We start from the raw sequence: 12,059 nt of genomic DNA on the forward strand, positions 1-12,059 counted from the left end.
TCCTTTCTGTTCCTACTATGGACCCCTCCCCCCAATAGGAACAGCTTCCCTGTTCCTTTAAACTTCCTTCTACCTGCCTGGGATTATAGCAAAAGTCTCTAAAGCTGGCCTTCTCCAAAAGTCCTGCAAATGATCTTTTCTCCATGGCTTTGAATGGCCCGATTTGCAACGCATTTCCTGAGTTGAACAAAATAGCATTTTCTAAGGCCTAGGTGCTTTTAAGAAGGAAAACACATTGTTATCCATCTGTATAAATTAATTGATCATAAATTAAGTGGCATGAGATTCCAGAGTGTGGGGATTGTGGGAAGGAGAACATATTCAGAAAGAGGAGGTCATACTGAGAGACAAATTTCACAATTTAGTTCTACTACGTTTCCCAAAGAACTGTCTTATGTCTATACCCTGTAGTCCTGCTCCTTACCAAGACTTACCTGTGCACTGTCACAGGTAGCCACTTTCTGTTTTCTAAGCTAGAGAATAATGACCAACTTATGCTTGGTAAGGTAGAAACGACTAACACAGTATACATGACAAGATGGGAACCTCCTAGGGAGACATTCAGTCCATGTAGAAAAAACATGGACCTTGGGGCGCCTGGGTGGTGCAGTCAGTTGGGCGTCCGACTTCAGCCAGGTCACGATCTCGCGGTCCGCGAGTTCGAGCCCCGCGTCGGGCTCTGGGCTGATGGCTCAGAGCCTGGAGCCTGTTTCTGATTCTGTGTCTCCCTCTCTCTCTGCCCCTCCCCCGTTCATGCTCTGTCTCTCTCTGTCCCAAAAATAAATAAACGTTAAAAAAAAAAAAAAAACACGGACCTTAAAATCACAGTGCCTTAAGAGAGGCGCCTGGGTGGCTCAGTCAGTAATGATCAGGTGATGATCTCACGGTCTGTGAGTTCGAGCCCAGCATCGGGCTCTGTGCTGACAAGCTCGGAGCCTGGAGCCTGCTTCGGATTCTGTGTCTCCCTCTCTCTGCCCCTCCCCCATTTACGCCTCTGTCTCTCTCTCTCTCTCTCTCTATCTCTCTCTCTCTTTCAAAAGTAAATAAAAGTTAAAAAAAAATTGGGGCACCTGTGTGGTTCAGTCAGTTGAGCGTCTGACTTCGGCTCAGGTCATGATCTCGTGGTCTGTGGGTTCGAGGCCTACGTTGGGCTCTGTGCTGACAGCTTGGTGCCTGCTTCGGATTCTGTGTCTCCCTCTCTCTCTGCCCCTCCCCCACTCATGCTATGTCTCTCTGTCAAAAATAAATAAACATTAAAAAAATTTTTTAAGTTAAAAAAATTTTTAAGAAAAAGAATCACAGTGTCTAAGAAAAGATAGAAAACAACTGATCCTCTATTTCATTCATCAGTGCCATAAGATAAAATTTTAGGGGCGCCTGGGTGGCTCAGTCGGTTAAGTGTCTGACTCTTGATTTCAGTTCAGGTCATGATCTCACAGTTTGTGGGTTCAAGCCCCACACTGGGCTCTGTCCTGACAGTGCAGAGCCTTCTTAGCATACTTTCTTTCTCTCTCTCTCTCTCTCTCTCTCTCTCTGTCCCTCCCCCACTCACTTGTGCTCTCTCTCTCTCAAATAAAATAAAAAAGTAAAATGCTAGACTTGTATTTATGCTATTAAAAATCATCTGTGCATTTGTTTTCTGAAATTGATTGCACTATGAAGGTACAACCAACCCTTGACCAGCTAACTTTACCTCTTCTTTTAACAATATCAATGTTTCACTATATAGCTACATGGAATTCATCTTAACAAAGTAGAATTTAACATATCAGTTCCATTTAGCATTTTCTCACAAGCATGAATAGTGACAGCACCAGTATTTCTAGAACCTTTGTAGTGAATTGCAGCCAATAGAATAGTCTCATTGTTTTGGTTTCACCAAATTCTGCAATTTACTCAATTGTTCTCTCTGGCCCTTTGCATAAGTAGATTGAAGATATTTGCCTCCACTTAAATTCTTTTGTGAAACTTGAAATTACTTTCAGTATTAGTGGTATTTTTCTTTGAGAAATCAGCAGCTAAATAACAAAGAAAAAATTTAGCTAAACATCATCTTACAGATTTCACCCACAAAAAAAGGGGGGGTTATTTATTTATTACCAATCCAACCTACCCATTCTCTCTTTTTTAGACAGAAGCCATTAAAGGTCAAGTGAAAGCATTCTATTAAGAAACAATGGAGCTCAGACTTAAAGCACACATGGCCAAAGGTGCTGCAAACCAGGGATTGGGAGAAGATTAGAGGCAGTGAATAATAATTCTTCAAGTCTTGCAAGAAAAAATGGCATCCAACAAACCAAAAAGCAGACTCAACTATGGAAAACAAACTGATGGTTACCAGAGGAGAGGTGGATGGGGAGGGGGGGAGATGGGTGAAAGAGGTGAAGGGGATTAAAGAGTACACTTACCTTGATGAGCACTGAGTAATACATGGAATTGTTGAATCACTATAGTGTACACCCAAAACAAATAAGATACTGTATGTTAACTAAATGGAAATTAAAATAATTTTAATGGCATCCAATTAAAATATATTGCAAAAAGTGGGAGAGAAAAATAATGGGAAGAGTAATAAAGTGGAAAAGACAGAGCCTGAAGAATTTTGGTGGAAAAAGTACTGGATGGATGCCTAATGACTGGGAAAGTGGAGTATTTCCTGAAGCGGAAGGGATTTACTGACAATGCTGAAAATACTTGGGAACCTGAAGAAAATTTAGATTGTCCAGAGTTAATTGAAGCATTTCTTAATTCTCAAAAAGGAGATACAAAAAGAAAACCTTTATCTGACAGTGAATCTAACGACAGCAAATCAAAGAAAAGAGATGCCACTGATAAGCCAAGGCTTTACCGGAGGTCTTGACCTAAACAAAAAATTAGTGCCATAGACAGCAGTGGTGAATTAATGTTTGTCATAACATGACAATATTGAGATGAGGCACAGCTGGCCAAAGAGGCAAATATGACATGTCCTTGAATTGTAAATGCTTTTTATGAACCGAGACTAACTCAGCATCTATTTAAATTCCAGTTAGTTAACATACAGTATAATATTAGTTTCAGGGATAGAATTGAGTGATTCATCACTTAGATACAACACCCAGTGCTCATCTCAACAAGTGCCCTCCTTAATGCCCATCACCTATTTAACCTATTCCCCCACCCACCTCCCCTCCAGTAACCATCAGTTTGTTGCCTATAGTTAAAAGTCTGCTTCCTGGTTTGCTTCTCTCTTTTTTCCCCTTATGTTTATCTGCTTTGTTTCTCAAATTCCACACATGAGTGAAATCATATGGTGTTTGTCTTTCTCTGAATGGCTTATTTTGCTTAGCATAATACTCTCTAGCTCCATCCATGTCATTGCAAATGCCAAGTTTTGGTTCTTTTTGATGACTGAGAAATATTCCATTATGAATATATATATATATACACACACACACACACACATATATATACACACATACACACATATTATATATATATATACATATATATATATATATATATATTCCATTGTGTGGTATATATACCACATCTTTATCCATTCATCAGTCAATGGACATTTGGGTTCTTTCTTTAAATTGGCTATTGTTGATAATGCTGCCATAAACACTGGGATGCATGTGTTCCTTCCAATTACTATTTTTGTATCCTTTGGATAAATACCTAGTAATGCAATTGTTGGATTGTAGAATAGTTCTATTTTTAACTTTTTGAGAAATCGCCACACTGTTTTCCAGAGTGGCTACACCACTTTGTATTCCCACCAACAACATAGAGCATTCCCCTTTCCCACATACTCACCAACACCTGTTGTTTCCTGAGTTATTGATATTTGACACTCTGACAGGTGTGAGGTGGTATCTCACTGTAGTTTTGATTTGTATTTCCCTGATGATGAGTATGCGGAGCATCTTTTCATGTGTCTGTTGGCCACCTGTGTCTTCTTTGGAAAAATGTCTATTCGTGTCTTCTGCCCATATTTTAAGTGGATTATTTGTTTTTTGAGTGTCAAGTTTGAGAAGTTCTTTATAGACTTTGGATAATAACCCCTTAACAGATAATGTCATTTGCTAATATCTTCTCCCATTCCAAAGGTTGTCTTTTAGATTTGTTGAATGCCTGGGACACAAGAGGGGACATTTTTTAAAATATAATTTATGGTCAAATTGGCTTCCATGCAACACCCAGTGCTCATTCCAACAAGTGCCCTCCTCAGTGCCCATCACCCACTTTCCCCTCTCCCCCCCCCCCCATCAACCCTCAGTTTGTTCTCTGTATTCAAGAGTAACAGGGGAAATTATTCACTCTTCTGGGAGTGCTTCCCTGAGAGCAGCAAGCATGGAGGCCCCTCACTGAGGACAAAGTAACTGGCTGGTGCCAGTTGAATGTTTGTGTCCCAACATTTTTCAGATCACTATTTTCATGCTGTCTACCTCTGGGTTGCTTGTCTGTCTGGAGGAGTGCAGTGCAATTTGGGTTCTATCCCAGCCAAGCCTCCTGAATTTTAAAACTCTAAATTTCAGAGACATGCTGTGGCTGGGGCCTGTGCTGATCTCCTGGGGAAGGGTCTCACTGTGCAGGGACTGATGCAGGTTTGACCGAGAAGGGCAGTGGCACCAAAATGCAGGGGTGTGGGATTTGCAGCAAAGCAGGCTAAACAGTCAGTGTCTCAGCACCCCAGCAGGTGTCTCTGGGCCCATGCTGAGGGACAGCGGGGGTGGGGGGGCATGGTGGGAGTGGCACCCTCTGGCTCTTTTGTCCCCAGAGAAGGGTCTCTACAAAAGCCACCTCTCACAGATGTACTCTAAGAAGAGTGACAGTCTCTCCCCATGTGCCTTAGGAAACCCTCAGATGGCGCCATCTGCCGTGGCATTGCTTGCCTGCCTTCTCTCCAGGAGTAGGATAGCACCCTCAGGGCTCTATCCCAGCCAAGCCCTCGGACCCCTAAAACTCCAGTCTTAGGAGCCCCACCAGTTGCAAAAACTCAAAGATCAGCCCCTCTCATTCTTTCAGCCAATGGTTTTGGGGAAGCGTTCTCCTTGTGTGTATCCACTCCACTCTCTCTTGTCTTTCTCTGTGACCGGGGTCCCCTCCCCTCTGCAGCACCTGCAATCTGTTTCTCCCCTAAACCACATCTTTCCATATCCTACATTCCTGTATGCAGATTCTTCTCTCCCTCTAGTTGTGCAGTTTGTTCTGCCAATCCTCAGATTGATTTCTTGGGTATGCAGAATGATTTGATATTTGCCTAGCTGTGTTTGAAAGACAAGGCAAGCCTAGAGTTAGTCCTCCTACTACGCCACCATCTTATCTCTCTGTCTAGCACTGGTTACTTTGAATAAATACTGTCTGCGTTGTTTTTTTTATCAGAAAAGAATATTTGAGATCATGTGTTATTTTGACCATTATATTATCACTTGAGGCCATATATTATTTCCTTTGCATTAGAGAACAGCTTTTCTAAATGTTGGTGGAAATCCCCATAGTTATTACTCAATCAGAATTTGTATTTAACTCCTATATGCCTAAGGACCATTCTGGATTTTTTGTTATTTGGGGTTTTTTCATGTGTATATATAACACATATGTAAATGGTTTTCTTTTTCTTTTCTTTCTCTTTCTCTTTCTTTCTTTTTCTTTCTTTCTTTCTGTCCTTCAACATTCACCAAAACAAAACAGAATTTCATAACCATGTTTCTTGGATGCCATCATTTTAAGCAACCTAAGAAATAAGTCACTTCAAGTCAAATTGAAATTTTTCCTAAAGCCCTAAACTTTCAAATGAAATAGATAATTTTATAATTAATTGGATAATTTAAAGTAAATGATTTAAATTGGACAATTAGGCTCTTTCCATAATGTAGCTATTGTTGAAAGTGCTGCTATAAACATTGGGGTACAAGTGCCCCTATGCATCAGCACTCCTGTATCCCTTGGGTGGTTTATATACACAATGGAATACTACGTGGCAATGAGAAAGAATGAAATATGGCCTTTTGTAGCAACGTGGATGGAACTGGAGAGTGTTATGCTAAGTGAAATAAGTCATACAGAGAAAGACAGATACCATATGTTTTCACTCTTATGTGGATCCTGAGAAACTTAACAGAAGACCATGGGGGAGGGGAAGGGGAAAAAAAACCGGTTAGAGAGGGAGAGAGCCAAAACATAAGAGACTCTTAAAAACTGAGAACAAACTGAGGGTTGATTGGGGGTGGAAGGGAGGGGAGGGTGGGTGATGGGTATTGAGGATGGCACCTGTTGGGATGAGCACTGGGTGTTGTATGGAAACCAATTTGACAATAAATTTCATATTTAAAAAAAATAAATTGGACAATTTAAAAGCAGCCATATCAGAATCCATATCCATATTTTATTTACAAAAGCCCTGAAAGACTAACAACAACCTCCCCACCCAAATGAGGAAACTAGAGAAGTCCTGGTGTGTTGTAATTAGGTAAGCGAGGTTAGGTAAATGGACTTTTATATTATTTTATTATTTCATTTTATTTTATTTTTAGTTAAATGGACATTTTGGAGATTCCTCCTGGTGAACCATTACTTTACACGTTGAAACGCCTAAAAGAGATTGACTAAATGTGTCTAAATGCAACTAAATGGGACTAAAAGGTCATGATTTAGACTAAATGTGTCTAAATGCAACTAAATGGGACTAAAAGGAATGCCTAAAACTTCATTCTTGGAAACCTAATGATAATCAGATGGTTAAAGATGTCAGCAATTTAGGACCTGCTGCAATAAATGGGTGAACAGACTTCTGTAATCTTAATCCTTGACCTGCATGTGTTTTCTTTATCCCAACTCCTTTTTTACCTGTAGGCTCAATCTTCTCAGTATTTGGGTTACTGAGTTCTGCTTCCTAGCAGAAGCTAGGAAAAAAACAATAACTTTGTAGTAATCAGAATGTTATCCAACTGCATATTACTTACTTTAGTGTACACAGTACTCAATAAACAGTTTTACTTTCAAAAAGAAAAAGAAAAAAGAAAAAATGTATTCTTCCCTACAAACTCTAGATAAATTATTTAGTCCTTCTCTTTTTTCCTCACAGATAGAACTGAAGCCCAGAGATATTTATATCTATTCCCTTACTCTGAAATTACCTACGTAACTTGCTTGTGATTGAAAGCTTTCCAAAAACCATTTGGGTCTCCGTGCATCACTCTAGTGACCACATGTTAATTCTAGTAACTAGACTGCAGCCAACACACATCACACGTGTGTTTCCCCTGCCGCCAGTCTTTCACGCCCACACCTTATTACTAAAGCAATTTAAAGAACTGTATTCTGAAACGATAAAACAATTCTTTTCATGTTATTTTTCACTTCTAGATTTCTCACTTCAGTTGAATGGGACATGCTTACACCACTAACCAGACTGATGACCCACCTTGTGCTGCCCCATCTGTGTATGTGTAGACTCTCTTGGTCCATTGAACAGCCTTTGGCTGCAGTTGTTCACTGACCTGTCTATTGCCCCTTTCAGATCGGGAGTTTCTTTAAGGCAAGAATCATCTCTCGTATGCCTCTAAGTCCCTAATCATCTGGCACAATGCCTGGCACACAGGAAATGCTCAAAAGTTAGTGTTGAATGAACACATGACACATACAATATACTGTCCTATGAGTAAAACCATGTCTGATACACAGAGGAAATTTCATACCAACTTCGACATGCTTTTTTTTTCTCTTTTTCTTTTCTTTTTTAAGTAGGGCCCATGCCCAACATGGGGCTTGAACTCATGACTCCAACATTAAGAGTTGTATGCTCTGCTAACTGAGCCAGCCTGACACTCCAATATTCTCAACTATAACTGTTATGTGTCTAAATGCAGATTTAAAGTATGTATATATATTACATATATATGTAAATATATATGTAATATGTACTAATTAGTAATATGTATAATTAGTAATATATTTATATATAAATATAAAATAATATATACTAATATATATAACTATATATGTGTATGTGTGTATGTGTATACATATATACTCAGCCCTTTGCATCTGTCTTTCATTCTAGGAAATATCCTTTATTTCTCTGAGTATATCCTTCATTCTATTTCTCATTCCATGAGATTATATTTTCTCCTAAAACCCCTACTAATCAAATGTTACAACTTCTATATCTGTTCTCTCTTAACTGCATATTCATAGATTTATCCATTTATTCCATTTATTTATCTCTATCTCTTTGTGCTGTGTTCTAAGAGAAATCTCTTTAGCTTGAGTGCTCAGCTGTATCCATTGGTTCATGCATTAAATTTTTTCCCAGTACTATATTTCTATTGAGGTAATTTACATACAGTGACATGTACAAGTTTTAAGTATAGTTCAATGAGTTTTAGCAAATGTATATAGCTATCTTTCATGAAAGATCTCAATTTATTGTTACCTACAAATCCATCCTGAAAAAAATGAATAATTGAACTTCAGGAAAAAGAAAATGGAGTTCAGAGGAATAAATAGCCATATGAAGTATTACAAAAATGTATTCTTAAATCTAAAGAATCGTTTGTTAAAATATTCAAAATAATCTGACACTAAACTCCAGTTAAAATCAACGCAGGAATGAGCAAAGAGGAGGAAGCAGAAGACAAATGCATACTACATTTTTTGTTTTAACGGAAGGCTATATAGACACTAATTAACTCTATACATAAGAACAATACATGTAAAGGTTTGTGTTAAATTTTAAGAGTAATCCCAGTAGAGTAACAACAACAAAAAAAGTGGATAATCAGAGCATTTTGGTAGGTCCATTGTGAGAAGGTAATATCTGAACTCAAACTGAAAGGGTGAGAAGATCTTACCAGGCAAAGTGGGGAAAGAATATTCCAGACAGAGGAAAAAGCATGTGCAAAGGACCAGAGGCAGCAAAGAGATTGGCATGTCTGAGGAACAGAAAAGAGACCAGTAGAGCTGGAGCTCTGAGAAGAGTGAGAAAGAAGCAGTTAGATCTGAAGGGTAGGAAAGAGGCACCATGCAAGGCCTTTAGACAATTTCAAAGGTTTGGATTTTATTCTAAGTTCTGAGGGAAGCCTTTGAAGTGTTTTAAGCAAGGGACTGATTTATGTTTTTATGAAACCATTACGGAGAACAAGTTACAGAGGAAGAAAAATGGAATTCCGGAGAGTAGGTCAGAGGCAATGGGGACTGGGTTAGGAGACGGCGATGGTGACAGAACAAAGTGGAGGAACTGGGGGAATATTTTAGAGGGAACACTGACAATCCCTGCCTGGATATCCCCGGATATGAGGGGTGACAGAGAGGAGAAAACTGAAGATGTCTCTCAGGCTTCTTGTTTTCACAGAAAAGCTGTTTTATAAGTAGGTGAATGGCTTTCATAACTGGGTGGCCCTCACTGGGCTAGGAAAGGACTCCATCTGAGAAGAGAACAGGGAGTGGGGTGGAAAACCCCTGCCCTATTTCAAACCGTGAAGATGCAGATGCCCTATCAGATGTCCAAGTGCAGGTGTCATGCACAGACAATACACAAACCTGGCATTGCTGAACAGTTCAGTGATCTTCAAACACAGGGGACTGGTGAGATGATCGCGGAGAGAGTGCATGGATGCAGAAGGCCCAGGGTGGACAACCACGCTTTCCAAATGCCAGCAAGTGAACAAGAAAAGGAGAGGCACAAAAGATGCTAAGGAACAGCTGCCAGAAGGAGGAAGGTAAATCTCTGTACATCAAATGATCATTTAACATGTAAGTATTTCTTTCAGCTCCAATTAATATTTAAGGATGGTGTTCCATCCAAAGAAAAAAATCCTAATATGTGCTTCAATTTTAGCTATGTGACTCAGTTCCTTCCATGACGCTGGCTCCCAACTAATGGCTGAATTTTCATTCAGTGATTGTTATCCTCCTTTTCCAAAATCTACATCTCATTATCAGGTCATCCTCAAAGCTACTGAAAAAATTACTAAATAATTCCCTCTTCTCCTCCTGGTTCCCTTTCTCCTCTTATACTCAATCTCACTAACGGAGAAAACAAATGGTGTTCCAGGGGTTGGGAGTTAAAAACAACTCTTCCAGAATAGTTATAACTCTATCATTTGATAGAAAGAGAAAGGACATTGGTCTCAGGAAGATTTGAGTCTGAATCTGGCTCCATCAATTTCTAGTTCTTTCACCTTGAGCAAACCCCTGAAATTTTCTGAGCTTGCTTCTTCTTCTATAATGCAGAGAATGTTCCCACCCAACTTTTAGGATTGTTAAAAGTTTTAGAAATAATACACATAAATGCTTGGCACAAAGTAGGATTCAATGAATAGTAGCCATGTAATAACATTTTTAATTCCTCCCTGAGAAGACCTAAAAATCTTACTTTCATTGTAATTCAAGAACCCCTCTGCAGATCCATTAAAATATATACTGGTAATATAGTACCACGGACAGGCATCAGAGCTTTGAAGAATAGAAAGAGGAATAAAATATGCTCTGTGGCTTCATGGAACTTTGCTATCTGCCACAATGGTTCTCAAATTTAGAGACATGTCACAATCATCTAAGGAAACTTGGGGGGGGGGGGGGCGGGAATATAGATTCCAGGCACCACACCAGTAAACTTTGATTCAGTAAATCTGAAATAAAGTCCAAGAATCCAATTCCACCAATCCTACCTATGTACAATGACTCTGATGGACCCCAAAATTTAAAAGCCACTAATTGGGTAAATGAGAACCCCTAGCAGGATGTCCTCCTAGCCCATGGTCCAGCATCACAGCATGGTAAGGAAGGGAAACAGAACTTTAGGACAGTTGACCATGAAGGTACTTTTCAACACTCATTCCCCTTCATATGGATTGTAATTCTAGAATTGTATTCCATACAGCAACACAGCTCAGGGGAAAATGGAGGCATACTGCAGGGGAAGTGTGATAGGAAATAACCTACCATAACTTCCTAAGAAAGTGCAGAATTTTCACTATGGCTCTTAAGTCATAAACTAAAAGGGATCATAGAAATTATTCTGGAATGATGTCATCAAATGGCAAAGTAGCCCCAGCCTCCACCCCTGACAAAGATGAACAATTAGACAGCTAGCCACAAACACAAGCAGCCCTGAGAGAGGTCAGGAGTCCACCCAAGAAACTTCAGCAACACAATGGAACAAAAAACCTGAGAATAACCACATGAAAAGGGAAGGGAAAATTGTTTCCTTTTGCCTGCATCATTCCATCCTCCAGACTGGTTCTGATGAACACAAGAGGTAACTCCCCAACTAGAAAGAGTTCTCCCCCCCAGAAAAGGGAGAGCAGAGTGAGTGACGAGCTTTGCCAGCCTTTCGGGACCACTTTGGTTTTTACTCCATGCAGAGACTGACAAAGCTGAGGCATATAGAACTGGCTAGGAACAAGGATGAAGGGCAGGAGCTACCAATATCAGCCATGGGCAGAAGTGACCATGGTTCCTAGTGCCCTGCTCTGCAGAGAACACAGCTACTTTCACCCCTGAAGAAACCAATGACCATTACAGCTATGGACGCATGCATATTTCACTGATCTTTACCTCACAGGTATTCACACTCAACAGATACCAGCCATCTGAGTCTCTTCTAGCCCCCTACCAAAGTCTGGGATCCAGGCCAGCAGCCACGGCATGGCATGGACTAGGCAGTCCTCCGCAGCTGCATGAATGCAAAATACCACTCTAGACGCCCACAGCTAACCCCCACTACTGTGTGTACACTCGGGGCGAGCCCACCTAGCCATGCACTTGCACACCACAAGTCTGGCTCCCGTCAGCCATTTCTACTGCTGGGTGCATGCCCATGGTGAGATCTTGCAGCCATAGAAGTACAAACAGACAGCAAAGGCCCTATAGCTGCTTGTGGACCTGGACTCAGTCCTACCTCCAGTTGCTGGCCTATAGCACCGCATGCACTTACAGCAAGCCCCCCAGCAGTGCACCTGCATGCCCCCACCCGATCTTTGTCAGCAGCCTCCACTGCTCTGTGCATGCTGTTGGGAGACCCTGCAGCTGGTACACCAACAGCCAGGGCCATCGAGGCTGCCAGTGTA

General features: G+C 40.5%; 1 pseudogene; it reads left to right on the forward strand.

Annotated features, from left to right (window-relative positions):
* The first annotated feature begins 2,513 nt into the window (after nucleotides 1-2,513).
* Nucleotides 2,514-11,692, forward strand: LOC122491037 (annotated as a pseudogene).
* The last annotated feature ends 367 nt before the right edge of the window (nucleotides 11,693-12,059 follow it).

Source organism: Prionailurus bengalensis, chromosome C2, assembly GCF_016509475.1.
Source record: "Prionailurus bengalensis isolate Pbe53 chromosome C2, Fcat_Pben_1.1_paternal_pri, whole genome shotgun sequence".
Taxonomy (NCBI): Eukaryota; Metazoa; Chordata; class Mammalia; order Carnivora; family Felidae; genus Prionailurus; species Prionailurus bengalensis.